Below are 14,342 nucleotides of genomic sequence, written 5' to 3' on the forward strand. Positions count from 1 at the left end.
GTCAGATGAGGTCCTTTATCTACTGACCCAGGGTCAGATGAGGTCCTTTATCTACTGACCCAGGGTCAGATGAGGCCCTTTATCTACTGACCCAGGGTCAGATGAGGCCCTTTATCTACTGACCCAGGGTCAGATGAGGCCCTTTTTCTACTGACCCAGGGTCAGATGAGGCCCTTTTTCTACTGACCCAGAGTCAGATGAGGCCCTTTATCTACTGACCCAGAGTCAGATGAGGCCCTTTATCTACTGACCCAGGGTCAGATGAGGCCCTTTTTCTACTGACCCAGGGTCAGATGAGGCCCTTTTTCTACTGACCCAGGGTCAGATGAGGCCCTTTTTCTACTGACCCAGGGTCAGATGAGGTTTTTATCTACTGACCCAGAGTCAGATGAACTCATCATGGATACCATTTTTATTTCTCCGTGTCCAGTATGAAGGAAGTTGCTAACTAGCATTAGCATAATGACTAGCATGCTAGCAGATACCCATAGACTTCCAGTCATTGCGCTAATGCTAGTTAGCATCGGCTCACAAAACCACCTCTAACTTGCTTCGTACTGGACACAGGCATAAAAATGATGTCCACTTTAGTTCATCTGACAATGGGGAAGTAGAAAAAGGCATTATTGCCAAAATCCCGAAATATCCCTTTAAGCTTACGTTTTAAGGAACCGGTGGTCTGTGCTTCCTCGGTCATACAGCCGTAGTTCAGGAATACTTTTATGAGAGTCTCTCTCGTCCAGCTTTATGAGAGACACTCTAGGAGGCTGTTTAGCTTCATGGGTTTTAATGAATCATGTTACCGGTGAGATGAGGAAAACAACCAACCCGTATGAATCACCCTGCATTGGGGCGGCAGCGTAGCCTAGTGGTTAGAGCGTTGGACTAGTAACCGGAAGGTTGCAAGATCGAATCCCCGAGCTGACAAGGTACAAATCTGTCGTTCTGCCCCCCTGAACAAGGCAGTTAAACCCACTGTTCCTAGGCCGTCGTTGAAAATAAGAATTTGTTCTTAACTGACTTGCCTGGTTAAATAAAGAACAGACTTGGCACAATGGACAGTCAGTGGGGAAAGTCCTCTCTCTGAATGTTTAATAATCACATGGTTTTATTTTATAGGGCAGGAAATTAAATACTGTTATGCTTCTTTAAACCTTCTCTGTTAATCTGTGATTTCCTGTTTAGTTTTATTTCAAACGTTAAATGTTACTTTTGTTTTGGTGTTGGACATCTGATCATCTGCTGTTTTCATGGAATAAAGTATATTTTAACCGTTATTTTAAACGTAGATTCAGCTAAATTACATTGACACGAGCAGCACCGCAGACATTGAGATGAGTGAGATGCAAGACTTCTCTCTCACACACGGTCACTCAACTGTATCTGAGCATGTGCACGGATTGCTTCGCACTGTTAGGGCCCGAATCAGACTTAGGAAATTACACCTTTTCTTATGCAAGCCTTTCCTATGCTCTTCTCAGTTGTTAAAGGCATATCTGAATACCAAGGTAAGGGGTTTTGCAGGCATGGTCCTCTTGCTAAATAAGTGTAATTAGACCGCTGAAAACCCTCCCACTTGCTGGCCAACAGATTTTCATCGTGGAGTTTTCATTCAATAGGGTTTTCAGTACATTCATATTAAGCCATCCATTTAAATACAATGTACCTTTTTAATTAGATTTTTGTCAACAGACTCAATAGAATATATTGAGAGAAATGGTTCAGAATATTAGAGATCAATGAAAGGATGTCATCTAAATATATGCATATTCATCTCCTTTTCAGCACCAACTGATATATTTAAATACTAATATCGTAGATTATTCAGGGTTAGGAATAATAAATGATAAATGAATCATAAATGGGTTTATAAATGAAAGAAAAAGAAAACGGTGGTTTGATTCATTCTGACATGTGCCACATTCAGTTCTTTAACCCATGGGAATGTTGGGAGATTAGTGTGTGTACATTTACATTTACATTTAAGTCATTTAGCAGACGCTCTTATCCAGAGCGACTTACAAATTGGTGCATTCACCTTATGATATCCAGTGGAACAGCCACTTTACAATAGTGCATCTAAGTCAGAATTCTAGAATTCTAATAGGGAGAATAGTGTACAATAGTAGGCTATACCCTCGTCTATTGCCTGTACTAAACCATGGAACCGTGATGACACGGCCAAGTATTGCACCATGCGTCGGGTTCAGACCGTTACTGTTTGGTCTGCTCTCAGCTCCATAACCATTGAATTAGCCTACGTGTCTTTAAAAAAATTTTTTATTCATTGTTACTAATGATCCTCAGCAACTACCACACGGCCGTGACGGCGTTTTACAGAGGAAGCAAAGTAAGGTAAATGGAATGATAATGTAGGCTATAACAATTTGAAGGGAACTATAACATTAAATTGACAGTTGAATATGTGTGGTTATTAGGCCTACTGACCTCCGATACTGAAAGTGACTCATATTTAACATGATGGGGAAACAAAGTCAGGGTCGTCTATAATTAAGACATATGAGAGTGCCTATCCCTGCAAGTTAAAAAGGCCTTTAAAATGTAAATTCTGCGTAATGGCACAGCGTTTCAAACTTTACAGTGGGAAAGTTGATAAGCTTCAGTTTGTTGCCATATGACTGGTTTCACATTTGTCTCCAGCGATTTTTAAGGTCAGATCTAAAAAAATAAGTGTCATTTATATTCACAATCCCCTTATCCAAACGGATGACTCATTTACCTAGCGCTTATCAATAGCTGTTATCAATAGCTGTTATCAAGTTGTAAATGACAGTACATGCAGAATGGTGTTATTTCTGTCGGAAAACAATTAAGTAGATGCTTTCTCCACTTGGAACTGGAAGGCAAAACACTGGATCCGCTTCGGGAAAGTCATATTCCTGGTTGTAACGATGGTGAGTTGACGTTGCTCTTATATTCAGTAGTTCCTCCCGACTGTATGTAATGAAACCTAAGATTACCTGGGGTACCAATGTAAGGAATAACACATAAAAAAACAAAATACTGCATATTTTCCTAGGAACGCGAAGCGAGGCGGCCGTCTTGATCGGCGCCGAAAATTAAATACAAATAAAAAAGCATGAGGTTGTAGGTAACAAGAACATTTCCCAGGAATTTCCCAGGCATTTCCCATTTCCCAGGACATAGACATATCTGACATTGGCAGAAAGATTAAATTCTTGTTAATCTAACTGTACTGTTCAATTTACAGTAGCTATTACAGTGAAAGAGTACCATGCTATTGTTTGAGGAGAGTGCACAGTTTTGAACATGAAAAGTTATTAATAAACAAATTAGGCACATTTGGGCTGTCTTGATACATTTTGAACAGAAATGCAATGGTTCATTAGATCAGTCTAAAACTTTGCACATACACTGATGCCATCTAGTGGCCAAAACCTAAATTGCACCTGGCTGGAATAATACATTATGGCCTTTCTCTTGCATTTCAAAGATGATGGTACAATTTTTTTTTTTTTTTTTTTTTTTTTATTATCTTTCACAAGATCTAATGTGCTATATTCTCCTATATTCCTTTCACATTTTCACAAACTTGCATATCCTTGCTTCAGGGCCTGAGCTCCAGGCAGTTAGATTTGGGTATGTCATTTTAGGCGAAAATTTTAAATATGGTGTATCTGTATACACACCTCTACCACACCTTCATACTGGCGAGTGTAGAGAGTATAGGGATATTGTTATCCACGTCGGCACCAGCGATGTTAGGATGAAACAGTCAGAGGTCACCAAGCGCAACATGGCTTCAGTGTGTAAACCAGTTAGAAAGATGTGTCGGCATCGAGTAATTGTCTCTGGCCCCCTCCCAGATAGGGGGAGTGATGAGCTCTACAGCAGAGTCTCACAACTCAATCGCTGGTTGATAACTGTTTTATGCCCCTCCCAAAAGATAGAATTTGTAGATAATTGGCCCTCTTTCTGGAACTCACCCAGAAACAGGACCAAGCCTGGCCTGCAGAGGAGTGATGGACTCCATCCTAGCTGGAGAGGTGCTCTCATCTTATCTATGAACATAGACAGGGCTCTAACTCCTCTAGCTCCACAATGAGATAGGGTGCAGGCCAGGCAGCAGGCTATTAGCCACCCTGCTAGCTGAATGGAGTGTGCCACTAGCACAGTCAGTGTAGTCAGCTCAGCTATCCCCATTGAGACCGTGTCTGTGCCTCGATCTAGGTTGGGCAAAACTAAACATGGTGGTGTTTGCCTTAGCAATCTCACTGGAATAAAGACCTCCATTCCTGTCATTATTGAAAGAGATCGTGATACCTCACATCTTAAAATAGGGCTACTTAATGTTAGATCCCTCACTTCCAAGGCAGTTTTAGTCAATGAACTAATCACGGATCATAATCTTGATGTGACTAGCCTTACTGAAACATGGCTTAAGCCTGATGAATTTACTGTGTTAAATGAGGCCTCACCTCCTGGTTACACTAGTGACCATATCCCCCGCGCATCCCGCAAAGGCGGAGGTGTTGCAAACATTTACGATAGCAAATTTCAATTTACAAGAAAAATGATTGTGTTTTCGTCTTTTGAGCTTCTAGTCATGAAATCTATGCAGCCTACTCAATCACTTTTTATAGCTACTGTTTACAGGCCTCTTGGGCCATATTGTTGCTCAGTGAGTTCCCTGAATTCCTATCGGACTTGTAGTCATGGCAGATAATATTCTAATTTTTGGTGACTTTAATATTCACATGGAAAAGTCCAGAGACCCACTCCAAAAGGCTTTCGGTGCCATCATCGACTCAGTGGGTTTTGTGCCTCTTGGCCTCTAAACCTTCAAGCTGCATACTGGACCCTATTCCAACTAAACTACTTAAAGAGCTGCTTCATGTGCTTGGCCCTCCTATGTTGAACATAATAAATGTCTCCCTATCCACCGGATGTGTACCAAACTCACTAAAAGTGGCAGTAACAAAGCCTCTCTTGAAAAAGCCTAACCTTGACCCAGAAAATATAAACTATCGGCCTATATCGAATCTCCCATTCCTCTCAAAGTTTTTTGAAAAAGCTGTTGTGCAGCAACTCACTGCCTTCCTGAACACAAACAATGTATATGAAACACTTCAGTCTGGTTGTAGACCCCATCATAGCACTGAGACTGCACTAGTGAAGGTGGTAAATGAGCTTTTAATGGGTGTCAGAGGAAGGCTCTGCATCTGTCCTCGTACTCCTAGACCTTAGTGCTGCTTTTGATACCATTGATCACCACATTCTTTTGGAGAGATTGGAAACCAAATTGGTCTACACGGACAAGTTCTGGCCTGGTTTAGATCTTATCTTTCGGACAGATATCAGTTTGTCTCTGTGAATGGTTTGTCTTCTGTCAAATCAACTGTGAATTTTGGTGTTCCTCAAGGTTCCGTTTTAGGACCACTATTGTTTTCACTATATATTTACCTCTTGGTGATGTCATTTGGGGAAAAAAATACTTTCACTGCTATGCGGAAGATACACTGCTGTACATTTCGATGAAACATGGTGAAGCCCCAAAATTGCCCTCACTGGAAGCTTGTGTTTCAGACATAAGGAAGTGGATGGCTGCAAATGTTTTACTTTTAAACTCAGACAAAACAGAGATGCTAGTTCTAGGTCCCAAGAAACAATCAGATCTTCTTTTGGATCTGACAATTTATCTTGATGGTTGTACAGTCGTCTCAAATAAAACGGTGAAGGACCTCGGCGTTACTCTGGACCCTGACCTCTCTTTTGATGAACATATCAAGACTGTTTCAAGGACAGCTATTTTCCATCTTCGTAACATTGCAAAAATCAGAAACTTTCTGTCCAAAAATTATGCAGAAAAATTCATCCATGCTTCTTGTCACTTCTAGATTAGATTATTATTTATTTATTTATTTATTTATTATTATTTATTATACTATTGTTACTTCTAGGTTAGACTACTGCAATGCTCTACTTTACGGCTACCCGGATAAAGCACTAAATAAACTTCAGTTAGTGCTAAACACGGCTGCTAGAATCTTGACTAGAACCAAAAAATGTGATCATATTACTCCAGTGAAAGCCTCTCTACACTGGCTTCCTGTTAAAGCAATGGCTGATTTCAAGGTTATACTGCTAACCTACAAAGCATTACATCGGCTTGCTCCTACCTATCTTTCCGATTTGGTCCTGCCGTACATACCTACACGTACGCTACGGTCACAAGACGCAGGCCTCCTTACTGTCCCTAGAATTTCTAAGCAAACAGTTTTCGACTCTCTCTCTCTAACACACCTGGTGTCTCTAACTCTGAATGATCGGCTATGAAAAGCCAACTGACATTTACTCCTGAGGTGCTGACCTGTTGCACCCTCGACAACTACTGTGATTATTATTATCTGACCCCGCTGGTCATCTATGAACGTTTGAACATCTTGGCCATATTCTGTTAAGATCTCCACCCGGCACAGCCAGAAGAGGACTGGCCACCATTCAGAGCATGGTTCCTCTCTGTTTCTTCCTAGGTTCCTGCCTTCCTAGGGAGTTTTTCCTAGCCACCTTGCTTTTACATCTGCATTGCTTGCTGTTTGGGGTTTTAGGCTGGGGTTCTGTACAGTATTTTGTAACATCGGCTGATGTAAAAAGGGCTTTATAAATAAATTTGATTGATTGATTAATATGGTGTATCTGTAGACACGCCTCCTCCACATCTTCATTAATATGGTGTATCTGTAGACACCTCCACCCCACCTTCATTAATATGGTGTATCTGTAGACACCTCCTCCACACCTTCATTAATATGGTGTATCTGTAGACACCTCCACCCCACCTTCATTAATATGGTGTATCTGTAGACACCTCCACCACACCTTCATTAATATGGTGTATCTGTAGACACCTCCACCACACCTTCATTAATATGGTGTATCTGTAGACACGCCTCCTCCCCACCTTCATTAATATGGTGTATCTGTAGACACCTCCTCCCCACCTTCATTAATATGGTGTATCTGTAGACACCTCCTCCACCACACCTTCATTAATATGGTGTATCTGTAGACACACATTCATTTATTCGATCTCCACCAATAACGAATAGCAGGTGAATAGCGGGTAAATAGCAGGTGAATAGCGGGTAAATAGCGGGTGAATAACGGGTAAATAGCGGGTGAATAACATGTGAATAGCAGGTGATTAGCGGGTGAATAGCGGGTGACTATCAGGTAAATAGCGGGTGAATAGCGGATAAATAGCGGGTCAATAGCAGGTGAATAGCAGGTGAATAGCGGTTGAATAGCGGGTGAATTGCACGCCATTCTCATGCTTAAGTTCAGGGTCAGAATAGTGCATAAATAGGGAATTACGCTCCATTTACGCACACTTAACTCTGCTTGGAATCAGGCCCTTAGAGTGTTGTAGGTACCTGCCCAAAACAGCAGACAAGTTGACCCTTGCCATTCAACACTTAGTTGTTGCTGATATTGACCCACTATGCTGTTTGACTTCCTGCATTTACATCATATCGCTGAGTCTAAGTTTCAACTGTTGTCACTTTTTGCCCTTGCTTTGTTATTAAATGTGTTTACTATTGATAAGAGTTTCTGCTAAATGACAAAAAATATACAAATGTAGGCCTACTTGACTGTTAGAGAATGCCTTTGTTAAGATAAATTCTAAAATTATCCTGCATGAGTTTCCTGTAAAAAACAAGAGTACAGAAATGTCGGGCTGTCTGAAAAGAATAGAACATTTCAATAATAAAAAAAATCAGCCTTTGTCTTGGACTCTGAAGCCCCATTGAGGTAAAGTACCTGGCTTCATCACCGTGGCAGCACTTCAGATGATGTGTTCTAGAATCTACAGTAGCCTATCAGAGGTGGTGCTCGGTGCAGGTCAGGAGACCCCAGATGATGTGTTCTAGAATCTACAGTAGCCTATCAGAGGTGGTGCTCGGTGCAGGTCAGGAGACCCCAGATGATGTGTTCTAGAATCTACAGTAGCCTATCAGAGGTGGTGCTCGGTGCAGGTCAGGAGACCCCAGATGATGTGTTCTAGAATCTACAGTAGCCTATCAGAGGTGGTGCTCGGTGCAGGTCAGGAGACCCCAGATGATGTGTTCTAGAATCTACAGTAGCCTATCAGAGGTGGTGCTCGGTGCAGGTCAGGAGACCCCAGATGATGTGTTCTAGAATCTACAGTAGCCTATCAGAGGTGGTGCTCGGTGCAGGTCAGGAGACCCCAGATGATGTGTTCTAGAATCTACAGTAGCCTATCAGAGGTGGTGCTCGGTGCAGGTCAGGAGACCCCAGATAATGTGTTCTAGAATCTACAGTAGCCTATCAGAGGTGGTGCTCGGTGCAGGTCAGGAGACCCCAGATGATGTGTTCTAGAATCTACAGTAGCCTATCAGAGGTGGTGCTCGGTGCAGATCATGTTCCCCATCCACTGCACTGTCACCGAGTGGCCTGATCAGTCCTGCTCTCTGCATCCCAAATGGCACCCTATTCCCTAAATCAGGGGTATTCAACTCTGACCCTACCAGGTCCAGAGCCTGCTGGTACTCTGTTCTACCTGATCATTAATTACATCCACCTGGTGTCCCAGGTCTAAATCAGTCCCTGATTAGAGGGGAATCACCCACCTGGTGTCCCAGGTCTAAATCAGTCCCTGATTAGAGGGGAATCACCCACCTGGTGTCCCAGGTCTAAATCAGTCCCTGATTAGAGGGGAATCACCCACCTGGTGTCCCAGGTCTAAATCAGTCCCTGATTAGAGGGGAATCACCCACCTGGTGTCCCTGGTCTAAATCAGTCCCTGATTAGAGGGGAATCACCCACCTGGTGTCCCAGGTCTAAATCAGACCCTGGTTAGAGGGGAATCACCCACCTGGTGTCCCAGGTCTAAATCAGTCCCTGATTAGAGGGGAATCACCCACCTGGTGTCCCAGGTCTAAATCAGTCCCTGATTAGAGGGGAACAATGGGGGGAAAAAGTTGCGTTTGAGGGCCCTACATAGTGCACTGCTTTTGACCACTAAAAGTAGTGTACCACGGTATATAAGGGAACAGGGTGCCATTTAGGGTGTCCCCACGGTCTCCCTAAAGGAGGCTTGTGAATTGAAAAATGGCCAGCAATAAAATGGGTAACCTACATCAAATCAAATCAAATTTTATTTGTCACATACACATGGTTAGCAGATGTTAATGCGAGTGTAGCGAAATGCTTGTGCTTCTAGTTCCGACAATGCAGTAATAACCAACAAGTAATCTAACCTAACAATTCCACAACTACTACCTTATACACACAAGTGTAAAGGGATAAAGAATATGTACATAAAGATATATGAATGAGTGATGGTACAGAACGGCATAGGCAAGATGCAGTAGATGGTATAGAGTACAGTATATACATATGAGATGAGTAATGTAGGGTATGTAAACATAAAGTGGCATAGTTTAAAGTGGCTAGTGATACATGTATTACATAAAGATGGCAAGATGCAGTAGATGATATAGAGTACAGTATATACATATACATATGAGATGAGTAATGTAGGGTATGTAAACATTATATTAAGTGGCATTGTTTAAAGTGGCTAGTGGTACATTTTTACATAATTTCCATCAATTCCCATTATTAAAGTGGCTGGAGTTGAGTCAGTATGTTGGCAGCGGCCGCTAAATGTTAGTGGTAGCTGTTTAACAGTCTGATGGCCTTGAGATAGAAGCTGTTTTTCAGTCTCTCGGTCCCTGCTTTGATGCACCTGTACTGACCTCGCCTTCTGGATGATAGCGGGGTGAACAGGCAGTGGCTTGGGTGGTTGTTGTCCTTGATGATCTTTATGGCCTTCCTGTGACATCGGGTGGTGTAGGTGTCCTGGAGGGCAGGTAGTTTGCCCCCGGTGATGCGTTGTGCAGACCTCACTACCCTCTGGAGAGCCTTACGGTTGTGGGCGGAGCAGTTGCCGTACCAGGCGGTGATACAGCCCTGCATCTGTAGAAGTTTGTGAGTGCTTTTGGTGACAAGCCGAATTTCTTCAGCCTCCTGAGGTTGAACAACGCTGTCTGTGTGGGTGGACCAATTCAGTTTGTCCGTGATGTGTACACCGAGGAACTTAAAACTTTCCACCTTCTCCACTACTGACCCGTCGATGTGGATAGGGGGGTGCTCCCTCTGCTGTTTCCTGAAGTCCACAATCATCTCCTTTGTTTTGTTGACGTTGAGTGTGAGGTTATTTTCCTGACACCACACTCCGAGGGCCCTCACCTCCTCCCTGTAGGCCGTCTCGTCGTTGTTGGTAATCAAGCCTACCACTGTAGTGTCATCCGCAAACTTGATGATTGAGTTGGAGGCGTACATGGCCACGCAGTCGTGGGTGAACAGGGAGTACAGGAGAGGGCTCAGAACGCACCCTTGTGGGGCCCCAGTGTTGAGGATCAGCGGGGTGGAGATGTTGTTACCTACCCTCACCACCTGGGGGCGGCCCGTCAGGAAGTCCAGGACCCAGTTGCACAGGGCGGGGTCGAGACCCAGGGTCTCGAACTTGATGACGAGTTTGGAGGGTACTATGGTGTTAAATGCTGAGCTGTAGTCGATGAACAGCATTCTCACATAGGTATTCCTCTTATCCAGATGGGTTAGGGCAGTGTGCAGTGTGGTTGCGATTGCGTCGTCTGTGGACCTATTGGGTCGGTAAGCAAATTGGAGTGGGTCTAGGGTGTCCGGTAGGGTGGAGGTGATATGGTCCTTGACTAGTCTCTCAAAGCACTTCATGATGACGGAAGTGAGTGCTACGGGGCGGTAGTCGTTTAGCTCAGTTACCTTAGCTTTCTTGGGAACAGGAACAATAGTTGCCCTCTTGAAGCATGTGGGAACAGCAGACTGGGATAAGGATTGATTGAATATGTCCGTAAACACACCAGCCAGCTGGTCTGCGCATGCTCTGAGGACGCGGCTGGGAATGCCGTCTGGGCCTGCAGCCTTGCGAGGGTTAACACGTTTAAATGTTTTACTCACCTCGGCTGCAGTGAAGGAGAGCCCGCAGGTTTTGGTAGCGGGTGTGGCACTGTATTGTCCTCAAAGCGAGCAAAACAGTTATTAAGCCTGTCTGGGAGCAAGACATCCTGGTCCGCGACGGGGCTGGTTTTCTTTTTGTAATCCGTGATTGACTGTAGACCCTGCCACATACCTCTTGTGTCTGAGCTGTTGAATTGCGACTCTATTTTGTCTCTGTACTGGGACTTAGCTAGTTTGATTGCCTTGCGGAGAGAATAGCTACACTGTTTGTATTCGGTCATGTTTCCGGTCACCTTACCCTGGTTAAAAGCAGTGGTTCGCGCTTTCAGTTTCACGCGAATGCTGCCGTCAATCCACGGTTTCTGGTTTGGGAATGTTTTAATCGTTGCTGTGGGTACGACATCGTCAATGCACTTTCTAATGAACTCGCTCACCGAATCAGCATATTCGTCAATGTTGTTGTTGGACGCAATGCGGAACATATTCCAATCCGCGTGATCGAAGCAGTCTTGAAGCGTGGAATCAGATTGGTCGGACCAGCGTTGAACAGACCTGAGCGAGGGAGCTTGTTGTTTTAGTTTCTGTTTGTAGGCTGGAAGCAACAAAATGGAGTCGTGGTCAGCTTTTCCGAAAGGAGGGCGGGGGAGGGCCTTATATGCGTCGCGGAAGTTAGTATAACAATGATCCAAGGTTTTACCAGCCCTGGTAGCACAATCGATATGCTGATAGAATTTAGGGAGTTTTGTTTTCCGATTGGCCTTGTTAAAATCCCCAGCTACGATGAATGCAGCCTCAGGGTGTGTGGTTTCCAGTTTACAAAGAGTCAGATAAAGTTCGTTCAGGGCCATCGTTGTGTCTGCTTGGCGGGGAATATATACGGCTGTGATTATAATCGAAGAGAATTCCCTTGGTAGATAATGCGGTCGACATTTGATTGTGAGGAGTTCTAGATCAGGTGAACAGAATGACTTGAGTTCCTGTATGTTGTTATGATCGCACCACGTCTCGTTAATCATAAGGCATACCCCCCCGCCCCTCTTCTTACCAGAAAGATGTATTTTTCTGTCGGCGCGATGCGTGAAGAAACCAGCTGGCTGCACCGACTCCGTTAGCGTCTCTTGAGTTAGCCATGTTTCCGTGAAGCAGAGAACGTTACAATCTCTGATGTCTCTCTGGAATGTTACCCTTGCTCGGATTTCATCAACCTTATTGTCAAGAGACTGGACATTGGCGAGTAGTATGCTAGGGAGTGGAGCGCGATGTGCCCGTCTCCGAAGCCTGACCAGGAGACCGCTACGTTTGCCCCTTTTACGGCGTCGCATAGGGTCTCCGGCTGGGATCAGATCCATTGTATTGGGTGGAAGGCAAAACACTGGATCCGTTTCGGGAAAGTCATATTCCTGGTTGGAACGATGGTGTGTTGACGTTGCTCTTATATTCAGTAGTTCCTCCCGACTGTATGTAATGAAACCTAAGATGACCTGGGGTACCAATGTAAGGAATAACACATAAAAAAACAAAATACTGCATATTTTCCAAGGAACGCGAAGCGAGGCGGCCATCTTGGTCGGCGCCGGAAGTTCTAGTTTTTGACATACATGGAGACCATGGGAAGATCTCAATTGCATTCTCCTTGCGTCCTCTCCTCTCTCCTCGACTCCTTCTCAAAACCCATTGGATGAGAAAGCTAAATGTCCCCTCCCCTATGACCTTCTCCTCCAGTGGGTTTTGAGAAGGAGTTGATTTGTGAGAACATGAGGTTTATACAATTGAGATCTACCCCGTATCTCATATTCCCAGAATTCTTCAGTGTGGTGTGGAGTCTGAACGAGCGTGCTGTAATTTCCTGGCTGAGGAATTGTGTCGTGACTTTACTGTGTGTTACTGTTTCACTTTCAACACTGACACAATGAGCAATGGGGCTAATATCGCTTCTCCTTATTTTGTAGTTATTAAGGATTCCCATTAGTTCCTGCCAAGGCAGCAGCTACTCTTCCTGGGTTTATTATGGATCCCCATTAGTTCCTGTCAAGGCAACAGCTACTCTTCCTGGTGTCCAGCAACATTAAGGCAGTTATATACAATTTTAAAATATTACATGACATTACATTTCATAACACTTTTCACAACACATTAAGTGTGTTCCTTCAGGCCTCTACTCTTCTACCACACACAGTGGGCTCCAACATTACTGGCACCCCTGACTGGCAATGCACAAACAATACTTTAAAATATATAAACAATATCATTATAGAGATAAACTCAAAATACCAACATGTGAGAAATACTGTACTTTATTTATGTTTCAATGGAACCCAACAAAATCATACAATTATTTAATACATAATAGATTTAACCAAAATCATGGTTTCATAATTATTGGCACTCCTCATTTAGTACTTAGTGCCACCCCCTCTGGCAAGGATAACAGCATGGAGTCTTTTCCTGTAATGTTTGACAAGGTTAAGGAACACATTTGGAGGGATTTTGGACCATTCCTCGATGCAGATCCTTTCAAGATCCTTCACATTCTTGGGTATGCGCTTATCAACTGCCCTCTTCAACTCAGCCCACAGGTTTTCGATTGGATTGAGGTCCGGCGACTGAGATGGCCATGGCAGGACATTGATTTTGTTGTCACAGAACCATTTCTGTGTGGATCTTGAGGTCTGTTTTGGGTCATTGTCTTGTTGGAAAGTCCACATACGGCCAAGTCCCAGCCTTCCGGCAGAGGCAACCAGATTGTCAGCCAAAATTGCCTGGTACTTGGTGGAATTCATTATGCCATCAATCTTAACCAGTGCATCTGGACCTCTGGAATTAAAACAGCCCCAAAACATCACTGACCCACCACCATATTTCACCGTGGGTATGAGGTACCTCTCCTTGTAGGCATCTCTGTTTCACCGTGGGTATGAGGTGCCTCTCCTTGTATGCATCTCTGTTTCACCGTGGGTATGAGGTACCTCTCTTTGTCTCCATCTCTGTTTCACCGTGGGTATGAGGTACCTCTCCTTGTATGCATCTCTGTTTCACCATGGGTATGAGGTGCCTCTCCTTGTATCCATCTCTGTTTCACCGTGGGTATGAGATGCCTCTCCTTGTATGCATCTCTGTTTCACCGTGGGTATGAGATGCCTCTCCTTGTATGCATCTCTGTTTCACCGTGGGTATGAGGTGCCTCTCCTTGTATGCATCTCTGTTTCACCGTGGGTATGAGGTACCTCTCCTTGTCTGCATCTCTGTTTCACCATGGGTATGAGGTGCCTCTCCTTGTATGCATCTCTGTTTCACCGTGGGTATGAGGTGCCTCTCCTTGTCTGCATCTCTGTTTC

Source organism: Salvelinus namaycush, unplaced genomic scaffold (genome assembly GCF_016432855.1).
Source record: "Salvelinus namaycush isolate Seneca unplaced genomic scaffold, SaNama_1.0 Scaffold43, whole genome shotgun sequence".
In the NCBI taxonomy this organism is placed as follows: domain Eukaryota; kingdom Metazoa; phylum Chordata; class Actinopteri; order Salmoniformes; family Salmonidae; genus Salvelinus; species Salvelinus namaycush.